Genomic DNA, 15,638 nt, shown 5'->3' on the forward strand with positions numbered 1-15,638 from the left:
GAATTGCCAGTAGAATTAATAGAATTGCCGGTAGAAGAATAGAATTGCCAGTAGAAGAATAGAATTGCCAGTAAAATGAATATAATTGCCAGTAGAAGAATAGAATTGCCAGTAGAAGAATAGAATTGCCAGTAGAATGAATAGAATTGCCAGTAGAATGAATAGAATTGCCAGTAGAATGAATAGAATTGCCAGTAGAATGAATAGAATTGCCAGTAGAATGAATAGAATTGCCAGTAGAATGAATAGAATTGCCAGTAGAATGAATAGAATTGCCAGTAGAATGAATAGAATTGCCAGTAGAATGAATAGAATTGCCAGTAGAATGAATAGAATTGCCAGTAGAATGAATAGAATTGCCGGTAGAATGAATAGAATTGCCGGTAGATGAATAGAATTGCCAGTAGAAGAATAGAATTGCCAGTAGAATGAATAGAATTGCCAGTAGAATGAATAGAGTTGCCGGTAGATGAATAGAATTGCCGGTAGAATGAAAGGAATTGCCAGTAGAATTAATAGAATTGCCAGTAGAATGAATAGAATTGCCAGTAGAAGAATAGAATTGCCAGTAGAAGAATAGAATTGCCAGTAGAATGAATAGAATTGCCAGTAGAATGAATAGAATTGCCAGTAGAAGAATAGAATTGCCAGTAGAATGAATAGAGTTGCCAGTAGAATGAATAGAATAGCCAGTAGAATGAATAGAGTTGCCAGTAGAATGAATAGAATTGCCAGTAAAATGAATAGAATAGCCAGTAGAAAAATAGAATTGCCAGTAGAATAAATAGAATTGCCAGTAGAAGAATAGAATTGCCAGTAGAATGAATAGAATTGCCAGTAGAAGAATAGAATTGCCAGTAGAAGAATAGAATTGCCAGTAGAATGAATAGATTTGCCAGTAGAATGAATAGAATTGCCAGTAGAAGAATAGAATTGCCAGTAGAATGAATAGAATTGCCAGTAAAATGAATAAAATTGCCAGTAGAAAAATAGAATTGCCAGTAGAATAAATAGAATTGCCAGTAGAAGAATAGAATTGCCAGTAGGATGAATAGAATTGCCAGTAGAATGAATAGAATTGCCGGTAAAATGAATAGAATTGCCAGTAGAAGAATAGAATTGCCAGTAAAATGAATAGAATTGCCAGTAGAAGAATAGAATTGCCAGTAGAAGAATAGAATTGCCAGTAGAATGAATAGGATTGCCAGTAGAATGAATAGAATTGCCAGTAGAATGAATAGAATTGCCAGTAGAATGAATAGAATTGCCAGTAGAAGAATAGAATTGCCAGTAGAATAAATAGAATTGCCAGTAGAATGAATAGAATTGCCAGTAGAAGAATAGAATTGCCAGTAGAATGAATAGAATTGCCAGTAGAATGAATAGAATTGCCAGTAGAAAGAATAGAGTTGCCGGTGGAATGAATAGAATTGCCAGTAGAATGAATATAATTGCCGGTAGAATGAATAGAATTGCCGGTAGATGAATAGAATTGCCGGTAGAATAAATAGAATTGCCAGTAGAATGAATAGAATTGCCAGTAGAATGAATAGAATTGCCAGTAAAATGAATAGAATTGCCAGTAGAAGAATAGAATTGCCAGTAGAATAAATAGAATTGCCAGTAGAATGAATAGAATTGCCAGTAGAAGAATAGAATTGCCAGTAGAATGAATAGAATTGCCAGTAGAATGAATAGAATTGCCAGTAGAATGAATAGAATTGCCAGTAGAATGAATAGAATTGCCAGTAGAATGAATAGAATTGCCAGTAGAATGAATAGAATTGCCAGTAGAATGAATAGAATTGCCAGTAGAATGAATAGGATTGCCAGTAGAATGAATAGAATTGCCAGTAGAATGAATAGAATTGCCAGTAGAATGAATAGGATTGCCAGTAGAAGAATAGAATTGCCAGTAAAATGAATATAATTGCCAGTAGAAGAATAGAATTGCCAGTAGAATGAATAGAATTGCCAGTAGAATGAATAGAATTGCCAGTAGAATAAATAGAATTGCCAGTAGAATGAATAGAATTGCCAGTAGAAGAATAGAATTGCCAGTAGAATGAATAGAACTGCCAGTAGAATGAATAGAATTGCCAGTAGAAGAATAGAATTGCCAGTAAAATGAATATAATTGCCAGTAGAAGAATAGAATTGCCAGTAGAATGAATAGAATTGCCAGTAGAATGAATAGAATTGCCAGTAGAATGAATAGGATTGCCAGTAGAATGAATAGAATTGCCAGTAGAATGAATAGAATTGCCGGTAGAATGAATAGAATTGCCAGTAAAATGAATAGAATTGCCGGTAGAATGAATAGAATTGCCAGTAGAATGAATAGAGTTGCCAGTAGAATGAATAGAGTTGCCAGTAGAATGAATAGAGTTGCCAGTAGAATGAATAGAGTTGCCAGTAGAATGAATAGAATTGCCAGTAGAATGAATAGAATTGCCAGTAGAATGAATAGAATTGCCAGTAGAATGAATAGAATTGCCAGTAGAATGAATAGAATTGCCAGTAGAATGAATAGAATTGCCAGTAGAAGAATAGAATTGCCAGTAGAATAAATAGAATTGCCAGTAGAATGAATAGAATTGCCAGTAGAAGAATAGAATTGCCAGTAGAATGAATAGAATTGCCAGTAGAATGAATAGAATTGCCAGTAGAATGAATAGAGTTGCCGGTGGAATGAATAGAATTGCCAGTAGAATGAATAGAATTGCCGGTAGATGAATAGAATTGCCGGTAGAATGAATAGAATTGCCAGTAGAATGAATAGAATTGCCAGTAAAATGAATAGAATTGCCAGTAGAATGAATAGAATTGCCAGTAGAATGAATAGAATTGCCAGTAGAATGAATAGGATTGCCAGTAGAATGAATAGAATTGCCAGTAGAATGAATAGAATTGCCAGTAGAATGAATAGAGTTGCCAGTAGAATGAATAGAGTTGCCAGTAGAATGAATAGAGTTGCCAGTAGAATGAATAGAATTGCCAGTAGAATGAATAGAATTGCCAGTAGAATGAATAGAATTGCCAGTAGAATGAATAGAATTGCCAGTAGAATGAATAGAATTGCCAGTAGAATGAATAGAGTTGCCGGTGGAATGAATAGAATTGCCAGTAGAATGAATAGAATTGCCGGTAGAATGAATAGAATTGCTAGTGGAATGAATAGAATTACCAGTAGAATGAATAGAATTGCTAGTGGAATGAATAGAATTGCCAGTAGAATGAATAGAATTGCCGGTAGAATGAATAGAATTGCCGGTAGATGAATAGAATTGCCGGTAGAATGAATAGAATTGCCAGTAGAATGAATAGAATTGCCAGTAAAATGAATAGAATTGCCAGTAGAATGAATAGAATTGCCAGTAGAATGAATAGAATTGCCAGTAGAATGAATAGGATTGCCAGTAGAATGAATAGAATTGCCAGTAGAATGAATAGAATTGCCAGTAGAATGAATAGAATTGCCAGTAGAAGAATAGAATTGCCAGTAGAATAAATAGAATTGCCAGTAGAATGAATAGAATTGCCAGTAGAAGAATAGAATTGCCAGTAGAATGAATAGAATTGCCAGTAGAATGAATAGAATTGCCAGTAGAATGAATAGAGTTGCCGGTGGAATGAATAGAATTGCCAGTAGAATGAATAGAATTGCCGGTAGAATGAATAGAATTGCCGGTAGATGAATAGAATTGCCGGTAGAATGAATTGAATTGCCAGTAGAATGAATAGAATTGCCAGTAGAATGAATAGAATTGCCAGTAAAATGAATAGAATTGCCAGTAGAAGAATAGAATTGCCAGTAGAATAAATAGAATTGCCAGTAGAATGAATAGAATTGCCAGTAGAAGAATAGAATTGCCAGTAGAATGAATAGAATTGCCAGTAGAATGAATAGAATTGCCAGTAGAATGAATAGAATTGCCAGTAGAATGAATAGAATTGCCAGTAGAATGAATAGAATTGCCAGTAGAATGAATAGAATTGCCAGTAGAATGAATAGAATTGCCAGTAGAATGAATAGGATTGCCAGTAGAATGAATAGAATTGCCAGTAGAATGAATAGAATTGCCAGTAGAATGAATAGAATTGCCAGTAGAAGAATAGAATTGCCAGTAAAATGAATATAATTGCCAGTAGAAGAATAGAATTGCCAGTAGAATGAATAGAATTGCCAGTAGAATGAATAGAATTGCCAGTAGAATAAATAGAATTGCCAGTAGAATGAATAGAATTGCCAGTAGAAGAATAGAATTGCCAGTAGAATGAATAGAACTGCCAGTAGAATGAATAGAATTGCCAGTAGAATGAATAGAATTGCCAGTAGAATTAATAGAATTGCCGGTAGAAGAATAGAATTGCCAGTAGAAGAATAGAATTGCCAGTAAAATGAATATAATTGCCAGTAGAAGAATAGAATTGCCAGTAGAAGAATAGAATTGCCAGTAGAATGAATAGAATTGCCAGTAGAATGAATAGAATTGCCAGTAGAATGAATAGAATTGCCAGTAGAATGAATAGAATTGCCAGTAGAATGAATAGAATTGCCAATAGAATGAATAGAATTGCCAGTAGAATGAATAGAATTGCCAGTAGAATGAATAGAATTGCCAGTAGAATGAATAGAATTGCCAGTAGAATGAATAGAATTGCCAGTAGAATGAATAGAATTGCCGGTAGAATGAATAGAATTGCCGGTAGATGAATAGAATTGCCAGTAGAAGAATAGAATTGCCAGTAGAATGAATAGAATTGCCAGTAGAATGAATAGAGTTGCCGGTAGATGAATAGAATTGCCGGTAGAATGAAAGGAATTGCCAGTAGAATTAATAGAATTGCCAGTAGAATGAATAGAATTGCCAGTAGAAGAATAGAATTGCCAGTAGAAGAATAGAATTGCCAGTAGAATGAATAGAATTGCCAGTAGAATGAATAGAATTGCCAGTAGAAGAATAGAATTGCCAGTAGAATGAATAGAATTGCCAGTAAAATGAATAGAATAGCCAGTAGAAAAATAGAATTGCCAGTAGAATAAATAGAATTGCCAGTAGAAGAATAGAATTGCCAGTAGAAGAATAGAATTGCCAGTAGAATGAATAGAATTGCCAGTAGAATGAATAGAATTGCCAGTAGAATGAATAGAATTGCCAGTAGAATTAATAGAATTGCCGGTAGAAGAATAGAATTGCCAGTAGAAGAATAGAATTGCCAGTAAAATGAATATAATTGCCAGTAGAAGAATAGAATTGCCAGTAGAAGAATAGAATTGCCAGTAGAATGAATAGAATTGCCGGTAGAATGAATAGGATTGCAAGTAGAATGAATAGAATTGCCAGTAGAATGAATAGAATTGCCGCTAGAATGAATAGGATTGCAAGTAGAATGAATAGAATTGCCAGTAGAATTAATAGAATTGCCGGTAGAAGAATAGAATTGCCAGTAGAAGAATAGAATTGCCAGTAAAATGAATATAATTGCCAGTAGAAGAATAGAATTGCCAGTAGAAGAATAGAATTGCCAGTGGAATGAATAGAATTGCCGGTAGAATGAATAGGATTGCAAATAGAATGAATAGAATTGCCAGTAGAATGAATAGAATTGCCAGTAGAATGAATAGAATTGCCAGTAGAATGAATAGAATTGCCAGTAGAATGAATAGAATTGCCAGTAGAATGAATAGAATTGCCAGTAGAATGAATAGAATTGCCAGTAGAATGAATAGAATTGCCAGTAGAATGAATAGAATTGCCAGTAGAATGAATAGAATTGCCAGTAGAATGAATAGAATTGCCAGTAGAATGAATAGAATTGCCAGTAGAATGAATAGAATTGCCAGTAGAATGAATAGAATTGCCAGTAGAATGAATAGAATTGCCAGTAGAAGAATAGAATTGCCAGTAGAATGAATAGAATTGCCAGTAGAATGAATAGAATTGCCGGTAGAATGAATAGAATTGCCAGTAGAATGAATAGAATTGCAAGTAGAATAAATAGAATTGCCAGTAGAATGAATAGAATTGCCAGTAGAATGAATAGAATTGCCAGTAGAATGAAAAGAATTGCCAGTAGAAGAATAGAATTGCCAGTAGAATAAATAGAATTGCCAGTAGAATGAATAGAATTGCCAGTAGAAGAATAGAATTGCCAGTAGAATAAATAGAATTGCCAGTAGAATGAATAGAATTGCCAGTAGAATGAATAGAATTGCCAGTAGAATGAATAGAATTGCCAGTAGAATGAATAGAATTGCCAGTAGAATGAATAGAATTGCCAGTAGAATGAATAGAATTGCCAGTAGAATGAATAGAATTGCCGGTAGAATGAATAGAATTGCCAGTAGAATGAATAGAATTGCCGGTAGAATGAATAGAATTGCCAATAGAATGAATAGAATTGCCGGTAGAAGAATAGAATTGCCAGTAGAATGAATAGAATTGCAGGTAGAATGAATAGAATTGCCAGTAGAATAAATAGAGTTGCCGGTAGATGAATAGAATTGCCGGTAGAATGAATAGAATTGCCAGTAGAAGAATAGAATTGCCAGTAGAATGAATAGAATTGCCAGTAGAATGAATAGAATTGCCGGTAGAATGAATAGAATTGCCAGTAAAATGAATAGAATTGCCAGTAGAATGAATAGAATTGCCAGTAGAATGAATAGAATTGCCAGTAGAATGAATAGGATTGCCAGTAGAATGAATAGAATTGCCAGTAGAATGAATAGAATTGCCAGTAGAATGAATAGAATTGCCGGTAGAATGAATAGAATTGCCTGTAGATGAATAGAATTGCCGGTAGAATGAATAGAATTGCCAGTAGAATGAATAGAATTGCCAGTAAAATGAATAGAATTGCCAGTAGAATGAATAGAATTGCCAGTAGAATGAATAGAATTGCCAGTAGAATGAATAGGATTGCCAGTAGAATGAATAGAATTGCCAGTAGAATGAATAGAATTGCCAGTAGAATGAATAGAATTGCCAGTAGAAGAATAGAATTGCCAGTAGAATAAATAGAATTGCCAGTAGAATGAATAGAATTGCCAGTAGAAGAATAGAATTGCCAGTAGAATGAATAGAATTGCCAGTAGAATGAATAGAATTGCCAGTAGAATGAATAGAGTTGCCGGTGGAATGAATAGAATTGCCAGTAGAATGAATATAATTGCCGGTAGAATGAATAGAATTGCCGGTAGATGAATAGAATTGCCGGTAGAATAAATAGAATTGCCAGTAGAATGAATAGAATTGCCAGTAGAATGAATAGGATTGCCAGTAGAATGAATAGAATTGCCGGTAGAATGAATAGAATTGCCGGTAGAATGAATAGAATTGCCAGTAGAATGAATAGAATTGCCAGTAGAATGAATAGAATTGCCAGTAGAATGAATAGAGTTGCCGGTGGAATGAATAGAATTGCCAGTAGAATGAATAGAGTTGCCAGTAGAATGAATAGAATTGCCAGTAGAATGAATAGAATTGCCAGTAGAATGAATAGAATTGCCAGTAGAATGAATAGAATTGCCAGTAGAATGAATAGAGTTGCCGGTGGAATGAATAGAATTGCCAGTAGAATGAATAGAATTGCCGGTAGAATGAATAGAATTGCTAGTGGAATGAATAGAATTACCAGTAGAATGAATAGAATTGCTAGTGGAATGAATAGAATTGCCAGTAGAATGAATAGAATTGCCGGTAGAATGAATAGAATTGCCGGTAGATGAATAGAATTGCCGGTAGAATGAATAGAATTGCCAGTAGAATGAATAGAATTGCCAGTAAAATGAATAGAATTGCCAGTAGAATGAATAGAATTGCCAGTAGAATGAATAGAATTGCCAGTAGAATGAATAGGATTGCCAGTAGAATGAATAGAATTGCCAGTAGAATGAATAGAATTGCCAGTAGAATGAATAGAATTGCCAGTAGAAGAATAGAATTGCCAGTAGAATAAATAGAATTGCCAGTAGAATGAATAGAATTGCCAGTAGAAGAATAGAATTGCCAGTAGAATGAATAGAATTGCCAGTAGAATGAATAGAATTGCCAGTAGAATGAATAGAGTTGCCGGTGGAATGAATAGAATTGCCAGTAGAATGAATATAATTGCCGGTAGAACGAATAGAATTGCCGGTAGATGAATAGAATTGCCGGTAGAATAAATAGAATTGCCAGTAGAATGAATAGAATTGCCAGTAGAATGAATAGAATTGCCAGTAAAATGAATAGAATTGCCAGTAGAAGAATAGAATTGCCAGTAGAATAAATAGAATTGCCAGTAGAATGAATAGAATTGCCAGTAGAAGAATAGAATTGCCAGTAGAATGAATAGAATTGCCAGTAGAATGAATAGAATTGCCAGTAGAATGAATAGAATTGCCAGTAGAATGAATAGAATTGCCAGTAGAATGAATAGAATTGCCAGTAGAATGAATAGAATTGCCAGTAGAATGAATAGAATTGCCAGTAGAATGAATAGGATTGCCAGTAGAATGAATAGAATTGCCAGTCGAATGAATAGAATTGCCAGTAGAATGAATAGAATTGCCAGTAGAAGAATAGAATTGCCAGTAAAATGAATATAATTGCTAGTAGAAGAATAGAATTGCCAGTAGAATGAATAGAATTGCCAGTAGAATGAATAGAATTGCCAGTAGAATAAATAGAATTGCCAGTAGAATGAATAGAGATGCCAGTAGAAGAATAGAATTGCCAGTAGAATGAATAGAACTGCCAGTAGAATGAATAGAATTGCCAGTAGAAGAATAGAATTGCCAGTAAAATGAATATAATTGCCAGTAGAAGAATAGAATTGCCAGTAGAATGAATAGAATTGCCAGTAGAATGAATAGAATTGCCAGTAGAATAAATAGAATTGCCAGTAGAATGAATAGAATTGCCAGTAGAATTAATAGAATTGCCGGTAGAAGAATAAAATTGCCAGTAGAAGAATAGAATTGCCAGTAAAATGAATATAATTGCCAGTAGAAGAATAGAATTGCCAGTAGAAGAATAGAATTGCCAGTAGAATGAATAGAATTGCCAGTAGAATGAATAGAATTGCCAGTAGAATGAATAGAATTGCCAGTAGAATGAATAGAATTGCCAGTAGAATGAATAGAATTGCCAGTAGAATGAATAGAATTGCCAGTAGAATGAATAGAATTGCCAGTAGAATGAATAGAATTGCCAGTAGAATGAATAGAATTGCCAGTAGAATGAATAGAATTGCCAGTAGAATTAATAGAATTGCCGGTAGAAGAATAGAATTGCCAGTAGAAGAATAGAATTGCCAGTAAAATGAATATAATTGCCAGTAGAAGAATAGAATTGCCAGTAGAAGAATAGAATTGCCAGTAGAATGAATAGAATTGCCGGTAGAATGAATAGGATTGCAAGTAGAATGAATAGAATTGCCAGTAGAATGAATAGAATTGCCGGTAGAATGAATAGGATTGCAAGTAGAATGAATAGAATTGCCAGTAGAATTAATAGAATTGCCGGTAGAAGAATAGAATTGCCAGTAGAAGAATAGAATTGCCAGTAAAATGAATATAATTGCCAGTAGAAGCATAGAATTGCCAGTAGAAGAATAGAATTGCCAGTGGAATGAATAGAATTGCCGGTAGAATGAATAGGATTGCAAGTAGAATGAATAGAATTGCCAGTAGAATGAATAGAATTGCCAGTAGAATGAATAGAATTGCCAGTAGAATGAATAGAATTGCCAGTAGAATGAATAGAATTGCCAGTAGAATGAATAGAATTGCCAGTAGAATGAATAGGATTGCCAGTAGAATGAATAGAATTGCCGGTAGAATGAATAGAATTGCCGGTAGAATGAATAGAATTGCCAGTAGAATGAATAGAATTGCCAGTAGAATAAATAGAATTGCCAGTAGAATGAATAGAATTGCCAGTAGAAGAATAGAATTGCCAGTAGAAGAATAGAATTGCCGGTAGAATGAATAGAATTGCCAGTAGAATGAATAGAATTGCCGGTGGAATGAATAGAATTGCCGGTAGATGAATAGAATTGCCAGTAGAATGAAAGGAATTGCCAGTAGAATTAATAGAATTGCCAGTAGAATGAATAGAATTGCCAGTTGAAGAATAGAATTGCCAGTAGAATGAATAGAATTGCCAGTGGAAGAATAGAATTGCCAGTAGAAGAATAGAATTGCCAGTAGAATGAATAGAATTGCCGGTAGAATGAATAGAATTGCCAGTAGAAGAATAGAATTGCCGGTAGAATGAATAGAATTGCCAGTAGAATGAATAGAATTACCAGTAGAATGAATAGAATTGCCAGTAGAATGAATAGGATTGCCAATAGAATGAATAGAATTGCCGGTAGAATGAATAGAATTGCCAGTAGAATGAATAGAATTGCCAGTAGAATGAATAGAATTGCCGGTAGAATGAATAGAATTGCCAGTAGAAAAATAGAATTGCCGGTAGAATGAATAGGATTGCCAATAGAATGAATAGAATTGCAGGTAGAATGAATAGAATTGCCAGTAGAATGAATAGAATTGCCAGTAGAATGAATAGAACTGACGGTAGAATGAATAGAATTGCCAGTAGAATGAATAGAATTGCCGGTAGAATGAATAGAATTGCCAGTAGAATGAATAGAATTGCCAGTAAAATGAATAGAATTGCCAGTTGAAGAATAGAATTGCCAGTAGAATGAATAGAATTGCCAGTAGAAGAATAGAATTGCCAGTAGAATGAATAGAGTTGCCAGTAGAATGAATAGAGTTGCCAGTAGAATGAATAGAATTGCCAGTAGATGAATAGGATTGCCGGTAGAAAGAATAGAATTGCCGGTAGAATGAATAGAATTGCCAGTAGAATGAATAGAGTTGCCAGTAGAATGAATAGAATTGCCAGTAGAAGAATAGAGTTGCCAGTAGATGAATAGGATTGCCAGTAGAATGAATAGAATTGCCGGTAGAATGAATAGAATTGCCGGTAGAATGAATAGAATTGCCAGTAGAATGAATAGAATTGCCAGTAGAATGAATAGAATTGCCAGTAGATGAATAGGATTTCCAGTAGAATGAATAGAATTGCCGGTAGAATGAATAGAATTGCCGGTAGAATGAATAGAATTGCCGGTAGAATGAATAGAATTGCCAGTAGAATGAATAGAGTTGCCAGTAGAATGAATAGAATTGCCAGTAGAATGAATAGAATTGCCAGTAGAATGAATAGAATTGCCAGTAGAATGAATAGAATTGCCGGTAGAATGAATAGAGTTGCCAGTAGAATGAATAGAATTGCCAGTAGAAGAATAGAATTGCCAGTAGAAAGAATAGAATTGCCAGTAGAATGAATAGAATTGCCAGTAGAATGAATAGAATTGCCAGTAGAAGAATAGAATTGCCAGTAGAATGAATAGAATTGCCAGTAGAAAGAATAAAATTGCCGGTAGAATGAATAGAATTGCCAGTAGAATGAATAGAGTTGCCAGTAGAATGAATAGAATTGCCAGTAGATGAATAGGATTGCCAGTAGAATGAATAGAATTGCCGGTAGAATGAATAGAATTGCCGGTAGAATGAATAGAATTGCCGGTAGAATGAATAGAATTGCCAGTAGAATGAATAGAGTTGCCAGTAGAATGAATAGAATTGCCAGTAGAATGAATAGAATTGCCAGTAGAATGAATAGAATTCCCGGTAGAATGAATAGAATTGCCGGTAGAATGAATAGAATTGCCAGTAGAATGAATAGAATTGCCAGTAGAATTAATAGAATTGCCAGTAGAATGAATAGAATTGCCAGTAGAAGAATAGAATTGCCAGTAGAATGAATAGAATTGCCAGTAGAAGAATAGAATTGCCAGTAGAAGAATAGAATTGCCAGTAGAATGAATAGAATTGCCGGTAGAATGAATAGAATTGCCAGTAGAAGAATAGAATTGCCGGTAGAATGAATAGAATTGCCAGTAGAATGAATAGAATTACCAGTAGAATGAATAGAATTGCCAGTAGAATGAATAGGATTGCCAATAGAATGAATAGAATTGCCGGTGGAATGAATAGAATTGCCAGTAGAATGAATAGAATTGCCGGTAGAATGAATAGAATTGCCAGTAGAAAAATAGAATTGCCGGTAGAATGAATAGGATTGCCAATAGAATGAATAGAATTGCAGGTAGAATGAATAGAATTGCCAGTAGAATAAATAGAATTGCCAGTAGATGAATAGAATTGCCAGTAGAATGAATAGAATTGCCGGTAGAATGAATAGAATTGCCAGTAGAAGAATAGAATTGCCAGTAGAAGAATAGAATTGCCAGTAGAATGAATAGAATTGCCAGTAGAATGAATAGAATTGCCAGTAGAATAAATAGAATTGCCAGTAGATGAATAGAATTGCCAGTAGAATGAATAGAATTGCCGGTAGAATGAATAGAATTGCCAGTAGAATGAATAGAATTGCCAGTAGAATGAATAAAATTGCCGGTAAAATGAATAGAATTGCCAGTAGAATAAATAGAATTACCAGTAGAATGAATAGGATTGCAAGTAGAATGAATAGAATTGCCAATAGAATGAATAAAATTGCCGGTAGAATGAATAGAATTGCCAGTAGAATGAATAGAATTGCCGGTAAAATGAATAGAATTACCAGTAGAATGAATAGGATTGCAAGTAGAATGAATAGGATTGCAAGTAGAATGAATAGAATTGCCAGTAGAATGAATAGAATATTCATAAGATTCCTCATCTTAATCATAAGATGAGGAATCTTATGATAAGATGAGGATTATAAGATTCCTCTTCCTAATAAGATTCCTCTTCTTAATCAATAAAATAACACTTTTTTGTGAATAGCATTAACCAAGTCATTGTTGTAAATTAATACTCTCTATTTCGTTTTCAATAAAAATTAAATTCTTTCAAAGCATACAAATTACAATCCAAACTAACTTTTGGTCTGTATGGCGATAGAGTATTAACATTTTGCTGATTTCTGCTTTAGAGCTGCAGTAAAATTTGTTTCCAACTAATTACAGCACTCCAATAAATGACTGAGACACAGAGAGATATGCAACGAGAGACACAGAGATCTTCAAGAGAATTGGATGAGTTTAACAGGAGATGTTTCTCTACTGGAGACACAGGAGATCAAGAGCATGAAGAATAACACGCAAAATAGAACAAAGAAGCAGAAGAGCCAAAAATAAGGAACAAAATGAGATTAAGGAGCGGATTTAGAGTTAGTAATTAACAAAACTGTTGTTGGCAAATAGGCATTGAATAGCCACAACTTTAAAAACCAAATTTGTGGTTTTCCAGGTGTCTTTCCCTGTTGAAAAACAGGTTTTTGCAAAAAAACTTTGACATGTAAAATCTGGCAAATGTTGATATTGTGTTTGCAGTTACTAAAAGTGAATGGCAGAATATAATATGACTAGCGTTGCCACCCGGCGTTGCCCGTGTAATAGAAGAGTATTTGGACAGAAAAATGATTTGTATTTAACATATAACAATATTTGCCATTCTAACTTTCAAACTAAATACCATGAGAAAAGTTTTTTGTCTTATAAACAAGGAGAAGTAGTGAGAGTTTTACTATTAGCCAGTTTAATAATGTGAGCGAACAGTTTTTCGTGACGTTATGCTACATTGTATGACCTGTGTCAAACGTAAAGCAGTTAGGTATTGCTCTGATATAATGACTTATATAGGCAGGCTAGCAATTCGATTTCCGTAGTCTAGTGGGCTAGGCGTAAGACTGGTGAAGGGCTTAGTCCGTAATCGAATCCTCTTCGGTGCTGTATATTTATTTCAAGATTTTAAGATCTATGGCCGGATTTCCGACAAACGCACGGACACACGGATGGGCTTTAAGAAATATATATAAATAGTATATAATTCTATCTCAAAAGGTAGCTGTACACTTTTATATTGACTGCACTGACTAAAAAGACAATAATATGGAGTTTAGCTTTAAAAATCACGAATAACTTCAGTTCACTTAAATTTTGCTTTAAAATACATATTTCCCAGAAGTTTGGCAGCTTAATCTGTTGTCTGCTACATGTATCAATAAACAATAATTATTATAGAACTTGAGATACACAAAAGACTGCTATGTTTATAGTTTAGTAGGTACTTGAGAGCACCGACTCTTTCGAACTTGCGAAGATTTTTAATTTTAATAGTGTACACAATTTTACATCATAATTGATGCATTTTCCACATCAATTATATAATCCGTATTTCCACAAATTTTTAGACAGTAAAAACATTTACATTTCTTTCCAAAATAGTAACAAATATATATATCAAACATTGGTAACCTTAGCCAGTGTAGTTGTGAAACCATTAATGAATGTATGATGATTGGGTGTAAATATAAGTATTGATTAGTATCCTTAATATAACAAGACGAAATTTGAAAACATTTTGGTTTAAATAAGCCTTTTGATAATTGTGTGATAATTTTCTTACTTGTTAAAAAACATTGGATGATCTAGCATTTTTCATGTATTTACTCGTTGCAATACAAATAACACCACTGAAGATTCCTGCTCCTTTACATACATGTAAAAGCTATTAAAATCACAGGTTTTCAGGTAACATAAGTTACAAGACCAACTTCATATCACTGTTTTTATCACTCAGAAGTTTGCTATAGATAAGAACAAATTAGGGTTTGATTGCCATAACAGACAGGTTGGTGACTTACAGCGCTTGACTTATGTGCAAATGGCTAAGACTTGATTCCCTTTTGGGACACAAGTATCTGTTACATCGCTGACTTTTGGCAGTGTCATCATTGTGTGAAAAGTTTTTTTATACTATAGAGTGCATGCCCCTACCACTCAAAGATAAGCCCACCAACTCACATTTCTTTAGCAAACAATTTTTTACACATCATCCCATTCGATTTGGCTGTTTTTAAGCATGTGTCTTTTACAAAGAACTGGCAGACATCTGTAAGAACAAACATGATTGCAACTAATAAATAATTCTTTGTGTAGCGTTTTCTAAACATCTTTTAACTTAGTTTTGCTAGAAATGATCGGTGCAAGGAAAACTCACATGAAATTACACACTTTGAACAGGTTTTTAAGTGCATTTTAATAAAGCGCAGCTAAGGAAACCAAAATACATGTACCAAAATAAGTAAGGATTACTCACATTTATAATGACAAGAAAAAACTATGGGTGTTGACTATAAAGGAGAATTTGCCTCATTTATCTATAATAACGAAAGCCTGCGTGTACGTATTAGAGTGTTGTTAATAAATTGTAAGTTATCAGGCTGTAGTCGGTTATCACTTTTGATAATTGTTTAATCAACTATCAAACTGATGGTTTGCTTAGAATTAGGTTTGATGGCTTTTGGAGCAAAAACCCGGCTAGCTGAGCGGCTAGAACTTTCAAACAAGGTTAACTTTAATTCTGCCATTTTCAACCCTTTGCTAGGTAAATTTATTTTCAGAGTTTCCTATGGGCTAATTAAGTATAAAAAATGTTAATTCATTGTATTTGGCACGCATTAATTGCTCATAACTTGAAACCAATCAGTTTTATCTTCATGAACTACATATAAATTAATCAGCACAAAATTGTCTTCAAAAAATAACAATTGTAACTAAAT

The sequence above is a fragment of the Watersipora subatra genome, chromosome 8, assembly GCF_963576615.1.
Source record: "Watersipora subatra chromosome 8, tzWatSuba1.1, whole genome shotgun sequence".
Taxonomy (NCBI): domain Eukaryota; kingdom Metazoa; phylum Bryozoa; class Gymnolaemata; order Cheilostomatida; family Watersiporidae; genus Watersipora; species Watersipora subatra.